Source organism: Halictus rubicundus, chromosome 2 (genome assembly GCF_050948215.1).
Source record: "Halictus rubicundus isolate RS-2024b chromosome 2, iyHalRubi1_principal, whole genome shotgun sequence".
Taxonomy (NCBI): Eukaryota; Metazoa; Arthropoda; class Insecta; order Hymenoptera; family Halictidae; genus Halictus; species Halictus rubicundus.
Window position 1 is genome coordinate 22625272 of NC_135150.1, and position 17473 is coordinate 22642744.

At 37.8% G+C, this 17473-nt stretch overlaps 1 protein-coding gene across 3 annotated transcripts in view; it reads left to right on the forward strand.

Moving 5' to 3' along the window:
* The window catches only part of LOC143365642 (dual 3',5'-cyclic-AMP and -GMP phosphodiesterase 11), a 173672-nt gene that overhangs the window by 41564 nt on the left and 114635 nt on the right, over positions 1-17473 (forward strand). The gene's annotated exons all lie outside the window — the stretch shown is intronic.

The window sequence follows — 17473 nt, forward strand, 5'->3', positions numbered from 1 at the left end:
CGCGAAATTCACCGGCAAAAATCCCCAAGACCGGTAATAAAGATAGACTTTCACCGGTAATAAAAGCGTCTGCGTTTTGTTGTTGTTCGGGTGAAAGCAACGGTCACCGATCGGCGACGGCTCGTTACATCGGGCCCGAGATTTGTTCCGCTAATATTATTGTAACAAGCGCTCTCAGCGCTGGAATTAACGCTGGAACTTCCGAGCAGCGAACCTTAGTTCAACTGCTTGTCAACTTCACTGCGTGCGCTCGCGGATTTTCCATTAAAGTACAGTAGATATGTATATAACACGGTCAAATAAACTGTTTAAAAGTATTGTATCCGAAAAATGTACTTCCTCGAAGGAGGTGGTCTCTGAGGTAATTTGCAGCAACTTTTTCCTTTGCGAGAACGTTCTCCGCGGCTTCGTTACAGAGTTATTCACGAAAAACACGGACCAATCAGAGCGCGGCTACTGCGGACGAATTCCGGCTCGGCGATAGGTCCGTGTTTTTCGATAATAACTCCTTAACAGAGCCGCGGTGAAGATTTTCGCAAAGGAAAAAGTTACTTCGAATCACCTCGAGAATCATCCGAAGTATATGTATTTCGTGTGGCAATAAATGTACAGTAAATTAATTAGTATCAAATAACGAATTTCCAGGTCTAATACAACGAACAATACATTCTGCATTTTTGAACTGCAAAGAAAGATGTACTTATTCGATGTTGCGATAAATACATGTCTAGTTTCGATTTTCAGAAATAGAAAGATAATGTTAACGTTTCCTGAAGAAATAAATGAACTTTTGTTGCATTTTGCAGTACGTTCAACAACGTATAATACAAGCACGTAGAACGGAACAAACCGCACAGGAATGAAATTTAAACAATGTTCCTAGTGTTATAAGTTCCAGCGTGTTTTCTTTTATATTTCTCGCGGGAAATACAGGGTGTTCGGTAACTGGTGGTACAAGCGAAAAGGGGGTGATTCTACATGAAAAGATCAGTCGAAAATATAGAAAAATTTTTTCATGTCAGGCTTTGGTTTCGAGAAAATCGACTTTGAATTTTCGCCGGGTACGCGTGCACTTGATCATGTCTCGTTATAACGGATCTCACTGTAGATTATTGTCTCGATGGATCATTATCGCAGTTGAAGTTTGATTTTATCGTACCGGAAAATTAGGAACACGCAATGAAATAGGATGTTGAAGTAATCATAAAGTTAATTATTACAGAAATTGCTGAAAACGTTGCCCGTTCTGCCGAATACATAATTCTGCTCTTCTAATTAAATTTCTATGAACGCTTTCAAACGTGTTCTGTTACTTTAATGTACGAAAGGCACCAATAATCTTTTCTTTTCAATAGATAGGTAGAATAAACATTTCCGTGACACTCGAAGTGTTTATCAACATAAACTTCAATCGATACAATGATCTACAGTGAGATCCGTTATAACGAGACATGATCAATTGCACGCGTACCCGGCGAAAATTCAAAGTCGATTTTCTCGAAAACAAAGCCTCACGTGAAAAAATTTTGTTCTATATTTTCGACTGATTTTCTCATGTAGAATCACCCCCTTTTCGCTTGTACCACCAGTTACCGAACAGCCTGTATAAACACACAGGAACTTGGAGAAACGTTCTTTTATTTGCTCAAGAGACATGGAGCATTGAAGGGTTTCTCGGTTCGGTCGTGTCTCACCGGTGTTTTTTGTTCCCCGACGCCGAGGAAGGCTGCTAGGTGCCCGTTAATCAGAAGAACAATTATGACTAATTAGTTTGTTTCGTGTAACGAGTTGCATAATTGGCACTATAACCGCGAGGAACCGCTTGTTACGAGAGACTGCTCGCCCTGATGCACGCGACACCGCTCCTCGAACTCGCACTAATGATCTCGTCCCGAGGCCCGCGAAATTCGCGTAACGAGAGTATCCACTGCCATAATTTCCGGGAAAAATGGTCGCCGGACGGGGGACCCATGCCGGCCGGAACCGTTAGGAGCCGGCCGAGCGGCAGAAATTATTATTCCCACGGGAAGATTGGGGGAAACTTCTTGACGTGGGCTCGCCGTTCAACCGGCGATTTCGGCTCGAATCGAAGTTCACGGAGTTATGAAATTCTAGGGAGATCTAATATGTATACGCACGCACACGCGGGGAGCTGCTCATAAATTTCCGAGCGACCTTACTTGCAGTATAATATCGCGTGTATGCCGCTAACAAGGAAACTTCGGTACTCAACGGTCCTAATTCTTCGTCCGGAACTTTCCGGATTCGTAGAGGACGATGCAAGTTATAAGTTCTGACCAGTGCTTGATCCTCCGACCGGAAAACAACTACTGTAATGTCCCGATGTATGTGGAAACTTCGGGACCAAAGTGCGACACTTATATCGTGCAGGGATGCTGTGCCTTGATCCCTTGCCGCCAGCGTCGAACGTGGAAACGCATTCGGAGTCGACAAAATAATGATAAAACTGCTTTGCTTTTAATGATCTGTGTATGGAATGTTTATCAACGTATTCGCGACATTTTCCTGATTGAAATGACACCAAACACGACACAATTTGGATCACATATACTCGTTTGATCCACGATAATGTGGAACCTCGATTATCCGAACTAATCCGTGAGTGATGATTTGCTCTCACTTCAATTAGAAAAATATGACAAATGCGTTGGTAAAAGTTTCGTGAGGTCGTATCGTCAGTGTTTATACAGATATCTAATTTTACTTCAATGTTAATCGATAGTTGTGTATTTTTTTCTTGTTTTTTAAATCGATGCCAGAAAGAACTCAAAAATAGAGATGACAAGCTTGTGAATGAAGAACCGTAATTTCTACCGTAAAACAATTCGTTGACCGAGTATTTTTATTATAATGCCGGGTACTTTAACCAGTAAGCTTTAATTGAGGAAGAAGTTACGTTTCTTTAACGTTACTGATAAAAATCGGAGATTTCATATGTTACAATCTTTCCCTTTTCATTTCAATCTGGTTGCAGTAGTAATAATTCGACTAACAAATTCGGGAAAATTTCTATGATCTATCTCTGCATAATTCGAATAGCTGCATAAAGGAAACATTAGAAACCAGTCGTTTTGACTTTGACCCATGTGGCAATTCTAACGTAGTAGGTACGAAAACCTTGTGCAACTATTTCAAGAAAAACGACAAAATAAATTCCCCGGAACTATGTACAAATGTCGGAATTTGCATGAAGGTCTGGAAGTCTAGTCATGCTACCATATTTGCATACGATAGCCAAGATAACAGACGACCTCATCCAGAAAAAATGAATAATAACTTCCGTCCGGTGAAAAATCCGCAAGCTCTTTCCGCGATTATGTCTTTCCTGCTGAAAATCCTCAATTCGCAATACTGACGAGAGGATTACGCGAAAGGACCGAGCATTTATTTTTTTTTCCCTCCCTTTTCCGTAGCTCATTCTTTTTCCTTTTCAAGCTCATTCTTCCGCGAAAATAAATCTCTGTCTGTTCTTTTCTTATGTGCTCCTTGCGGAACTCCTGTCATTCGTGAAAAATTGAACGTGGCCATCTGCGAGACAGAGTTACGATACCTGCCGAATGATATGTGAACGTGAAAATGCGAAATCTTGAATGCCACTAGTCGTATTGTAATTCCCGTTTCTCGATTCGTTTTCGTTGCCTCATTTTTTATTTTTGTCTTGCGATTATGCTTGGATCTCATCATGAAATTTCGTATTATAATTCCTTTTTTTCAGTTTCCTTTAATTACTTTAATTGCTTAATTAGAATGCAGGTTCCATGCATTTGTGGCAAAAATCAGTGGGTGATTAGTATAGTTATGTTATTCACATCCTATTAACATTTTTAAGTGAAGAAATATATTTGTATTGAATCTCAGCTTCATCTAATTGATGCAGATAATTTTCATTTTGCATCAAAATCCGTAGACTGCTTGTAATTATTGGACTGTACTATAAATTCTAAATTTTGTTGAGTGACTGGAATTTTATATGATTTCCTCGCGTTTCCTTCCATTTTCCTTTTGGAATTCCCGAACGTTATCCATATTGATGATTCAATGGTGAAACTTCACCATGGCAATCTAGAAATTTTTGACTCTTTCAAATATAATCTCGACGAAAAAATGCCAAAAATTGAAGTTTTAATGCGAGGAAATCACTGGTTCAAACGTTATGCGTGTTTAAAGTTGAACCAGTGTGAGTTCCTCGCCTTAAAACTTCGATTTTCGACATTTTCTCGTAAAAATTTACAGGATTATATAAAAAAAGTTAAAAATTTTTGGGTTGCTAAGGAAAACTTAAGCTGACTCAATTTCAATATTTTCCTATGTGTAATTCTTTATGCTGTGTTCGTAATTTTTTATCAGTTTCTCTTTGTTTATTTCAAACTCCAGTTTGAACGTACGAAGATCACTTTTGCATATACACATACAAAAATTGTTTACCGTAAAAGAATTTCATCCATACAAATTAATATATAACAATGCAGATCTAAATAAAACTAATTATACGTAGAGTACGTTCGGTGCTGAACACATTTCATTAACATTAATGAAAATGTTTCTCTTGGATTATTTTAATTAACTGTTTCAGTAACGTTTCACTTCAAACAACTATATTTAATTAAGTAATGAAACGTATTGCAGCGCGTTATTAAACATGTTGGTGTCACGACAATATTGCTTGTAAACACGCGCGTGACGTTCTTAATAAAAGTAATTGCGCGTTAAAAGGTTTCATGACATTCCGAGTAAGCAGGAACAAAATTCCAGAATATCTCATTGGAGCATTTCAGTAATTGCTGGAAACTGGAATTGAGGATTATGTCCTCCAATATGTTTTGTAATAAATTTATTAGAAACCATACATATTAAAAAAAAAAGGATAGTTAAAGCTGTTATTACTTATAAAACTGCACTCGTTCGGTTTTTTTCGTATGCACTTGTAAATTGATTCTTTCAATCCATTTTGGAGATGAATTTCACTTCCCCGGACCAATTTCAATGAAAACGTTGTACACGACGCGGTAGAGATGAAACATTTTCAGGTGCATGCAGAATTTTATTTCTATGGAGCAATTAAACCAGTAATTATCACACTGTAGATTTTTATTCGCGCGAAGTACGCTAAAATAATTTTAACGACGACTATTTAATTTTTACCTGATATTTAACTTCAAATTTTCTGATGAAATAAAATTATTATGCTGTTTTTGCAAATTAGTATTGACGTCGTAAATGTATAATTTATTTAAACTATATCCTTGAAATATCAAATCCGCAACTAATTATTGTACATTTTCAAACGAATAAATTAAAGAAATATAGCAACACGTATATGTCGGGTGAAGCTATTATGTAAGCCAACTATAATAGAAATCGACAGTGAATTACGATAATGCTACTGCGCACGACTATGAAGAAAAAAAAAAAAAGAAACGTAGTATATGACGTCATTGGCGACTATAAAAAGAAATTCGATTTATAGTAGATCAGTAAATAAGCGAACACGTTTTAATATACTTTGATGAGGGTGACGCCCACCAGACTATAGTCCAACCGGATGTTCGGTGACACATTATAGTACGTTAGTATAGTCTGCTATGTCGTAACTCGTTCCGGTTCGTTGCATTAACAATGATTGAATTGACGGTGAACAATTAAGCTCGATGACGCGATCACCCCTTTCGCGAAGACCATTTTCGCCCATGTTAATCGGCACTGAACGCGTGGTAGAAATGAAAATTAATTAAAAATTATTTAATCATGCAATTGTCGAAAAGATTTGCAGTCTCGTTTTGCTGCATTAATTTTTTTTTCATTTTACTCAATCATATCCAGACACTTCAAGAGTGATAGACATTAACAAGATAAATACTTAGTACTGCTCAACAAAATTTTATTTTAGTTTAGAGTTTAGAAACAATTTTTAGGAAATATTTCATCTTTTATGAGCCAGTTATTATATATCCCCATCGTAGGAACTTTATAATCAATGAAAAATAAAATAGAATAAAGCTAAAGTCAGCATCAAATGAATTGCTAAACAAAGATATAGAAAAATTGATTTCAGTATGGATTGTAGAGACAATATTCAGAAAATATTTTGCATCGAATGTTATCATGGAACATGAGGTGACGTCCATTCTTCAACGCCTTCGTTACAGAAGATGTCTGCAGCGACGCGTCAAAATTTCGCGTTAATTAATAACCCGGCCGAAGCTGATGTTTTTTATTCCGTTTAATTTCATCGAGTAATTTATCAAACGACAATTGAGTCATATGGAAATACCCAACAAACTTTCCCAGTCTGGGGTAGTTTCGAACTCTTCGCAAAGAGTGCACTTGGTGTCTTCTTGTTTCACGTTTTTTCCCTTATCAAGGAAATTAATGACCATCCCGGACATTTAAGTAAATTAAAATTCCCTTTGTGAGATTTACAAAGGCGGCAATTAAACCGTAGTTTATCGTCTATAATTTAAATGGGTTAACAATGTAGCGCAACGATTTTGACGATTTTGAATATTGCGACCGATTAATTTTATTGCACAGTGTGATATCGATACGAGAGTGAAAAAAATGAGAGAGGAAGAGGGAGAATGAAATATGACGAGAATGTATATGTATAATGATTCGAGAAACATGATATCGTTCAAATACACGGTGTCCCGAAAATGTTGTACTTCCTTGACAGGGATAATTCCTGAGATCATTCGAAGCAACTTTTTCCTTTGCGAACATGTTCTCCGCGGCTTTGTTAAGGAGTTATTAACGAAAAATACGAACCAATCAGCATGGCTGAGTCAGACTCCGCCTACTGTATCTGCACCCTGATTGGTCTGTGTTTTTCACTAATAACTCCTAAACCAAGACGCGAAGAACATTTTCGCAAAGGAAAAAGTTACTTCAAATTGCACTAGGAATCACCCGTTTCAAAAAAATACGAGGACGCGAATTTATAATTTTCATAACAACAAATTTAGCTGTATGTTATTTTATTTGTTCGAAATAAATATCAGCAGTTTGACAATAACGTGGTATGCAATTTGTGCACAACAAACGCGGTGCCGATTAAATGTTAATATTCGTATATGCGTTCCGTTCTCGTTTTTATTATTCGAAAAATACCCAGGAAATCGCGCGGGCGCTGTTATTGCAGAATGTAGGCGTGGAATATTAAAAAGAACGACGTTCTCCATATGCGTTCGCATCTTGCGCATCGAAACACCGGCGAAGCATGCAAAGTAAAATGGAAAACGGTCGCTGGTAGTCTTGCCTCCCCGTTCCTTTTTCGCTTTTCGATTCCTGTATTCCTTCGACAGCACGATTTTGTGCATTGCAAAATTTCAGAAATTTTTTGTGTGTACATACTTCAGCTATTGTACTACTCGGCCCTTTGTTACCTTTTATTTGTCATTTTTTTCATATGTAGGACGTTTACAATAAATTCTGCACAATTTTGTAATTCTCATATACCTTAGCAAGCTGTTCTTATTCGCAATATTTTCATTTATAGTACACCAACACCACATTAAAATATTGTTCAGTATTAATGTAGATCGTGTGAGTGAAATAATGCTAATCGAACGAGAAAAATAATGCCTCTCATATTTTGTAACTACGGAGAAAATTTTAAGTATTGACCTCTCGCCATGTAATATTGAGACAGGCTCGCGATGAACAAGTCGCACATTGTCAACTAATCGATATAAAATACATCGGAATAAATCGAAATTCCACTGACATCAATATTGAAGCATTAAAGTATTTACTAATACATGTAGGCATACAATATTGTATGAATTTTCTTTTTTCTTTTATAAAATTATTGGTGACAAAAATACTTGGCCTGGATTCATTTTGAACCCATTTTTCCTAAAAAAATGTACAAAATTTTTCTTTTAAATGAAACCACCGTAGATTTAAGGATTGAAACTTTCCCTTTACAACGAATATTTAAAACATGATTTACGATTTTGTGTAGCCGATTTATTGAGCTTTGAATGACAGGAGTACCTATTCTCATTTTTGCAATATTACGAGGTACATCCCATTCTTTTGTCCCCACTCTTTTGTACACACCTTATACAATGAATTCTCGATATATGTCAACAACACGGGTCTTGCCAGCGTCGTGTATCGTCCAGGAGCCGTGTTATGTTTACACTCCTCGGCGTCCGAGGCCTCTCGAGCTTCTTGGTCCCTCACAGGGTATACCTCGCGATAGTGACATTTATCATCCAGGCCTTGGCGACATATATCGAGAAATTACTGTATTTCATACGATCAATTTTTGTTCTATAAAAAGTTTTAAGCAATCGTCACGAAGGCGAAGGCTCGATCTTCAAATCTGTCACAGATTCATTCAGAAAAGAAATTTTTTGATGCTTCTAAAGACGAGTTAACTTGTAGAATTTTCGACCAAAAACGTGTCCTGAATGTTCACCTATCATGCATAAATATCTTAGGAAAAAATGAATGATGGCGTGCGAAACTAGTGGCCCTAAGCTTTAAAACATGCCGAGATTTATTATTGTTCTATCTTTTTTTTTTAACAAAATTATAATTCAAGTATTGACTATTTCTCGAGAATCGGGAAAGTGTTCGAGTACTTCTTGGATCTGCTGCAAGTCCGTATCAGTATCAGTGTCAGCTTACGATAAGACCTAAGCAGTTTTAACGTATTTCGCGACGCGAAAGCTTTCGTGTTAATTCCAGCTATTTTATAGAAACGACCCACTGTGGCGCTGGTTAGAGGAAAGTCGTGCCGAGGGCGAGCGTATTCGTGAACGAGCTGGTGTCAAGGTCTCGTTTGACGGTGAATCGCTTTACGTCGCCGTACTGATCGTTGAGTATGGTAATGGCAATGGTAATGGCCGAAGCTTGTCCTCCATTGTTGGCTTCTCAAGTCTTTTGAATTCATCGGATAACGACTGATACGCAGCCACGCAGATACGGCGTGTATCGTCCGCCTTTGAATGGAACCTCGCGGCGAGCGTTCCCGTGAAAAAAGTCCGTCGCGGGGCGACCGAAAACCGCGATCTCTGGCACGGCGATCTTCACGTTTTTTTTTTTGTATCTTTTTCCCGGAAAAACCAACGGCTCCAGCGACACCTGAGAAACGCATATTCAGCCGTGCACATGCTCTTTCCTGGAACGCGAGAGTCGCGTCACGTTGCCCGCGAAATTGCTTGTCAGCCGGACGAACTTTTGCCGGGAACTTCGCTGAAGCATGCTTTCCCAGAACTGGAAATTCGTGTATGGGTTCAATCTGTCAAGTAATACCTGTCGGGAAGTTCATGTTCCGAAGACGGGGGACAGCCTTTTCATTGTCTTTGGATTCAATAAATGCCCATCAACAGCTGTCTCGAGTTGCACCGAGATCGGTTTTCTAAAGTCGTCGGACGTTCGTAAGATTGAAGACTGTGCTCTGTTAGGAAACTGATAGGCTGTAGAAAGATTTAATTGTGTTTCTTAACGCCTGCAATTGAATGCCTTTTCTCTGCTGTGTTGCTTTATCGATTTTTATGAACGTCTTTGATGGTACTTTACTCCTATTGTCTGCGTTTTATACTTCATTTTTGTAAGAAATTTCCGTATACATAAACTTATTTATTTTATGTTTAGATATGTATAGTATCTTTCCGTATTTCATGACACAGTATGCATGAAACCCACAGTCGATAAATAAAATAAAATGAATTAAATAGGTGAGGTTTATGTATTTATCAATTTCTGAATAAATTTAGTAATTTATTATCGAATTTGATGTTGCATTAAAAGAATAAGGATTTCTCTGTTTAAATTTTGAAACAATTTCGAAACAGATAGGGGACCCATTTTACTGTGGGGATATCAATCAATAACTTATATATAAACTGATTTTAATGCAAAAAATTTAATATCTCTTTTTTAATATTCGTTATGCTTTGAAAATAAGTATAATTAATATAGGCACAGTAATTGGTACCCCCACAGTAATTGAGGCATCTTACCCTAAAAGTTCTTGTAGCGCATTTAATGTTGCATTAGAAGAATAAGAATTTCTTCGATAGAATCGATCTTCTTCGATCTGAAGAAAAAAAATGTTAATGATGCTTTTGCAACGAACAATTTGTTACTTAATGCTTCTCTTGAAATGTTTTCGAACAGGTAAAGAAATGAGTGGCTCAGGGGAAAATGTAATATAGGAGTTATAATGCTGAAAACACTTACGACCGAACAAATTCTGCGGATTATTTATTCTCGCGCGTACTCATGCATGCTAAGGAGAATTCGGCACTTCCCACGAGGAGACGTAATGTCACAGTGCAGTGCGCCAGATTATAGCTACTGTTTAATCATTCTCGGACGATTATGTAAGTAGGTTCAATGAAAGCCTTCATTGATAATAGAACGCGTGCAGCGTTTTCATGAAGACGAATGTAAAGATAGACGTGACAGAAACATCGACTTCGTTCCAGCTGGTTTAATAGTAAAACAGTAGGAGCTTTCAGGATGTTTTATAAAACATAATTGCATTCTCCGAACTGTCGACAATTGATATAATCATCTTACCGTTCAGATTTCCATCGCTGATAATTATTAAAACAGTTTCACTAACTACTGCATGAAGTATACGAATGATAGAATTTTTTTTTTGTTTATGTAGGTTTAAAAGTATTTTTTAAAATATGTAGACTATTATGTACATTTTACGATTAATAGCATTAGTTTTTTGGTCATGCAGGTTTAAAATTGAAAAGATTATGTAAAATATCTAAAATATTACTTGAAACTATTCGGGAACTTTACAGGCGATAGTAGAAAGCAATGTAGAAGTATCGGTTTTTCTTATTGTTGCATTATTTTTAAGCAGCTGCATGCATCATTCTGAAATATAGAGAGTGTGGCAGTAACGATGACCCACGGGAGGGAAATAAAATTCAAATGTAAGTGCATGAAATTCATTCCTTAAAATATTATCCTCGAGTGATTCACAGAGGAAAGAACCTGTTCCATTATTTCTGCATAATGTACTTCCCCATTGTTTCTTAAAAAGTTACGAAACAGGATTCCGAATATTTTACATCCGAAGACAAATTTTTATCCTTAAAAGACTTTTCCATTTCTGCTTCAGTAATATATAATGAATACTGTATAAAATTCTGTATTGAAAGAATTTCTTAAAGTTAATAAATGTTGCAGGGAATTAAGAATCCCTGTAATACATAATTTCCTTAGACGATGTTAAATTTATTTCCATGATAGTCTGTGATTTCAAAACATTCCATTTCGTCTTCAGACATTTTACCAATGTTCTGTAACGTGTTAAATAAAATAAGTTCTTGAGACTCTTCACCGTTTTATTTTTAATAGATCTTGGACACCGTGTAGGAACGACAGTATAAACTCAAACTTAAACTCACTGCATATATGCATCTAATATATTTAACCAAATCAGTGCATGATATATGCAAATTTAATATATCTAAAAAAAGTCAATGCATAATACATGCATCTAATATATCTAATAAAATCAAAGCATTTCTTTGATACTCTTTAACTATCGAATTGCATGACTTGGGAATCTTGGCATAGATTTACAAACGTTTGAATTCTAATTAAATTCTAATAATTCCTAACTGAAGAATTTCTAGTTGAAATTATATTAATAACTAAATTCTAACTGGATTATAATTTTCTAGTAGCCATTTTGCATCGTGAATAATTTTTATTAATTCCAACAAGAAGCTCAAGTAGACCAAAAAGCATATAAAATAAAATTGGTGAAGAGAGATTTTAATGAATCTAGCCCTGTTCGCCACGGAAGGGGTAAACAGCTTATTAATTGTCTTATACGTTTAGGAGTGCAGAGATTACAGCTTTTTACGAACCTCACTTCATTACGGCCTCTTTTATAATAACGCTTCGGCGGCCATTTTTTAGTCGGCTTATACGCGCTTCCATCGATTACATGTTCGTTACGAAGGAATCGTCAGCAAAAACCGTGCTCTTGTAACGAACCTAAAATTCCGAAGAACTAAGCGAAACATTGATTAAAAGCCGGAGTCTCGTCGTAAAAGTGTAAAACGCATGTATGGTCGCATCCCCAACGGATCTCTCCGCGCCCTTTAAACTTCCTTTCCCCTTTATCGAAGAGTAACATTCCGTTTGCACAGCAATCTCCATAAAAATAGTAATAAAAGATGATTCGTCGAGTGGTTTCCTACGTAAAGATTTCCGTATCGGGACTTGTAAATCAAAGAGAGTTATCTCCGGCAAAAGGCAATCTCAAAAATTCCATCTACAAGCTGCACGTTTACTTCAATCATGTACTAAATCGAAAGGAACATTTTTATCCTCCATGAATCTTATTGGCGTGTTACAAATCAAACAACATTGTATTTTATAATTATCTAATTAAACTAAATAGACTATTTAATTATTTTTATTTAATTAGTCTCATATACTGATTTTATACATTTACAACAAAAATGAGTGGGTGAGATTCAAAACAGTGGAAGGATTAAAAGAATTGATTGGCATCGATATAACTACGTTTAAATTATTGAAATGATTAAAGGTAGAAAGAAATTTACACTTTTTTCCTATTTTTTCCAATCGATGCAAACAATTTTGAATAAAATAGTTTAGTAATTGTAACAGAGTGAAGTCACTTAGGATGAACTGTGATGTCCAATTGATCTCTGAACCGGAAAGCTAATTGTTAATCCTCTTTGTAGTAATACTTTTATATCTCACGTGTGCACTATCACTCGAAAACTATGAAGAGAGTGCAAACCCACGTAATTTGGAATAAACAACGAGGCAACAATTGTGCGCGAATATACTGCGGTCTCGTTCATTTTTCTATCTCACAATCAGCTTCAATATTCCATTCATTTCCGTGCTCCATCGATGGCCCCCACGCAGTTCGATATTATGGATATTTTTCGCGTACACCGTATGACGTTTCCGCGAACGCACACGTCAATGATATCGAGAAGAACACGTGTGCCGAACGAAGTGCGTCAAGTGGGGTCAAATATTTGACGGTAATAAAAAAAGCCATGGAGCACCTACGTCATTGCACGTAAACCCATAAGGGTGACTGTCATGTAAAATCATTTTTGTATAAATCAAACGTACAACTATAAATCATTTAAGTCATATCAGTAACTTGAAAAAACATAACTTTTCTCTAAGCAAAACTTATTGGTTAAAGTAACCACCATATTCTGTCGACACAATAAACAAATTCGGTAAAAATTGAATTGTTTAGTTGTTCAAGGAAATCGGACATTTCGTATGCAACCACCTAATATTTAAGAAAAACTATAAGCGTCGGACGCTAAGGGGATTTGCTCTATACAGAGTTGATTTCATTTTTTAATTACATCTGTGTAATATTCAAGGTTTATCAGTGCCTAACAGTCTTACAGAATAAATAGCTTAGTTTTTTGCGGACAAAACATCGAAAAAATCGGTTTTTATTCCTTTTTTTTTTAACTGTGGCGCATCAAATTGTAAAATCTGAAGAAATTCACGAACAATAATTATAACAATATATCGGTACTGTAAAAATATAGATGTGGTATCTCTAGAACTTCCACGTGAAATCTGCATTTTTTCGATTTTGTTTCGAGGTTCTTGATTTTTTACAAGCAGGATTTTCAATTTAAAAATCTGAAACGAATTGCAGAGCATGTATTTGGCTGCTTGACATGTCTCAGATTTTTCTTAGAATTTCTAAACATCATTACCTAAGCAAAATAGTTCAAAAACTGATTTTTCGATTTTACCCCATAACAACCCTCCCGATCGATGTATAATGTTGAAATTCTGCACAGGATGTTTTTTCTTGATGCCCTATCGAATGACCCATCGGCCATATAAGTCAAGTGTCAAGGTCACTTTTGACCTTCTTATCCGGCTGTACTCTTTTTCCCTCGTTCCCGAAATTCCCCTGTCAATCACAATCAAGCCGAATCCAGAAGCCAAATTTCCGACTCGTAGAACGAACCCCAAAGTCTATTGCCAGTTATCGAGCCCCGGACGTCACCTTGAGCGACGTATTTAGCTACTCGGTGTAGCTTGTACGCGATCAAAAATGATTTGCCCGTTCGCCGGTCGGACTGTGTAATTAGAAGGGCAGCCATTAGCTTGATGAGCTCTGGCGCTGGACCCAGAATCGTGAGGGGCTTGTGCTACCGGGGCCGGTGATCGTTTCTTAACGATTCGGTTACGCGTCCGTTGTTTCCGTTGTTGACGAAGAGCTCCCCCCCCCCCCCCCGTTGTCAGTTTGCCTGGCTGGCGCGCTCGTTGCCTCGATATCGATATCGTGTCCGAAGATAGCAGGTTCGCAAACATAGGCGGATGACTGGATGAGAAATCGTGTCGAAGCACGCACATCCGCTCTTCGTTTCCACTTAATCCTCGTCGCGGTGTGTCCGAGTCGAGTCCACCTGATAGTTCCACCTCCTTTCCCTAGCCTAGTATAGTTGTGCAGTCGCCTACTTCTCCACCCTCTTCTCCTTTGACTGAACACGACCGAACAGCGGGAGTCGGCGAAAGGAACCCGTGGGATCATCGTCGTCGTCGTCGTCGTCCTCCTCGTCTTCCTCGTCGTTCCCGTCGCCGTATGCTCGCCTAATCTGGTCGCTATGGCAGTCGGTCGGCAGGCTCGTCACCGGATCAGTCGCGAGCCCAAGAGGAAACTCTTCTGCATTTGCACCTGCAGCTACACCGCGGCGTCGAGCCCCGACAACGACGATAGCGTTCACTGTTTTCGTAAGTCCCGTTATCACCGGTGTCGGTGTTCCCTTTGGCCGTTTCGTGCGCGTTTTAGTGTAACGGTGCTGCCTGCTAGATCCGCGGGGAACACGGCGGTAATGACACTTTTGACTTAGCCGGGACGATCTTTCGCGTCGGAGACTGAATCGGGAGAGAATGGTCGCGGGTGAAGAGGCTTCGGATGGTACAGTCTGCGTCGAAAAGATAGGACAACCTATGGATTTGTTGATTTCTATTTAGATGAAAAAAATTAAGAATTTTCATGAAATTTCTTGTGCCAAGTTTCACTCTGTTTTCGTTCACTTGGCTCAGTTATTCGGGAAAATTTAAATTTGCGAGACAAATTAACGCTAATCATTTGACATTTCTTATTTTCGAATTTCTTTTCCTCTAAGTTTTGTCAAGCTCGCGATTTATTTTTTGATTAGGTATACCAACAAGAAGGGGATGGTTTCAATTGCTAATTTTCGCAGTTAATTTAGATACACATTGCCATGGTATGTTACAGGAGTTCTACAGGGTGTCCCAAATGTGTTGTAGTTCCTTATAAGGTGTGATTTCTGAGGTCATTCGATGTAACTTTTTCCTTTACGAAAATGATCTCCGCGACTTCGTTCAGGAACGAACGAAAAACACGGGCCAATCGGAGCATGGCTATAGCTTCTGGATTGCGACTCGGCCACACGTCACGCTAAGCGTGGCGTTAGCATTGGCCGGGCCGGAGTCTATCCGCTCTAGCCGCGCTATGATTGGCCTGCGTTTTTCGTTAATAACTCCTTAACAAAGTTGCGAGGAACATTTTCACAGAGGAAAAAGTTACTTCAAATGTCCTTGGGAATCGCTCCTGTCAAGGAAGTACAACGTTTCTGGGACACCCTGTATGTCACAACCGCGGATTTGCTTTATACTTGGTGCTCATTGTTCGCAATGCCGTACCTGAATCATCCTGGACCGTGCACCGATCCATTTTGGTATAAAGAATGGCGAAGCCTTTGAACTGTTTATGAACTAGGCTTTAAGAATTCGGATTGAATAGAAATGACTTTTCTTCCGCATTTTATTGTTACTACGAATCCGCGCGCATATATGGTGCTTTTTGAAACCTTTAAATCACAAGGAAACAATTGTACTAACACATTAACGACACTTCTTTCTTTTCATCGTGAAAAATGTTTTAGCGAAGTGCACGTAACAGATAATTGAACGTACTATGCGACAGTTTAGTGATTATGAAACGTTGAAGTACGAGAATTAATTTATTATCTTAGAAACGGGGCGCAGTTCTTTGCTTTAACAAGCCCCTGTAAATCTTCAATTAATTAGCGAAGCTTCAAAGCAGGAGCGTATTCCCGGCTTGTATCTATGCCGATAAGAAAGCAAGGGAAAGATTTATACGGTAACCCGATCGCTGCTACCGTCAAAAAAAAAAAAAAAAAAAAAACAAATAAAAACGAAGACGTCGGACCACCGATGTACTAGTAGACCACCGGTGTCACAGTCATTATCGATGGTTTATTAACGCGAGTGTAAGACGAAGTAACCCAACACATTGTCTCATGTTCCACTTCACTATCAAGCATGATAAACGGATTAGCGTCGCGAACGAAGCGCGGCTATGCACGTCTGTCTCAGCTGGATCACTTTTCATAATACAAGAGAGGAAAAATATCGGTCGCGCGACGACGTTCTAAAGAGAGGAAGAAGAGGAAACAAAAAAAAAAAAAAATACACCGGCGGCGACTGGAAACAAAGGCGCTGTCGCGAGATTAACGGATGCCTGCGAGCAAGATGATGTTTCTGAAAGTAATCCCTTAAAATAATATTTTTCGGAGAAAAGACAACCTATCTTGATACGTTCAACAAACTGTCCCTTCGTTTTCGTCGAAAGGCGAAACATCTCCGAGTAATCGTGTTTCTACACTTCCTGAACTTGCGTGCGACATTTTATGAACGTGTCGTACCTACCAAAAAAAAAAAGAAGAAGAAAAATTTGATTGCACGTGCCGATTTAATATTCAATTACATACTAATGTAATTAATTTTTTGTGAGAAACGTTTTCTTGAACGATGATCAGATTTTGTAAAATTTTTGAAAAATCAGTCGTCAAACATCGAATAGTTGAGACGTTTAATACAGAAATGTTGCATGTCAAAATAGTTGATCATTAGACATATGAAGGATGAAGTTGTTACGTATTAAAAGTATGGACAGTGCATATGGTCGCATAACGTTCCAAGGTCATTGCAAAGTCAAATCAGTGAGATTATGATATGTGCCTCTTGACATCGTATAACTGTTGTCCAAAACACTTTTCCATATCATTCATATTTTTGTTTGAATAATTATCAAACTCTTAGAGCCTCAGTATGAAAAATATATTCATTATCCATGCGACGAATAATGTTGTCTACAGCGTTGTTAAACGTATATTGCAATTTGGTACTGAATAAAATAGTTCATAAAAATAAGAATTTAGTGTAGCTAGACTTCCACCTAAAAGTTGTTTTCGATTTTATTTGTAAAAATTGTTTTGACTGTTTTCATTACAACTGGTCAATTTTAGCGGCTCTAACAATTTGATCGCTCACTGCATGCTTTCTCTGTCCATGTGTCTAACGATATCTTTGCCAAACCAAAATCGGTCGCATAATATTAACCTTGAAGGCATAAGCGAATAATTTTACGAAATATTTTGCA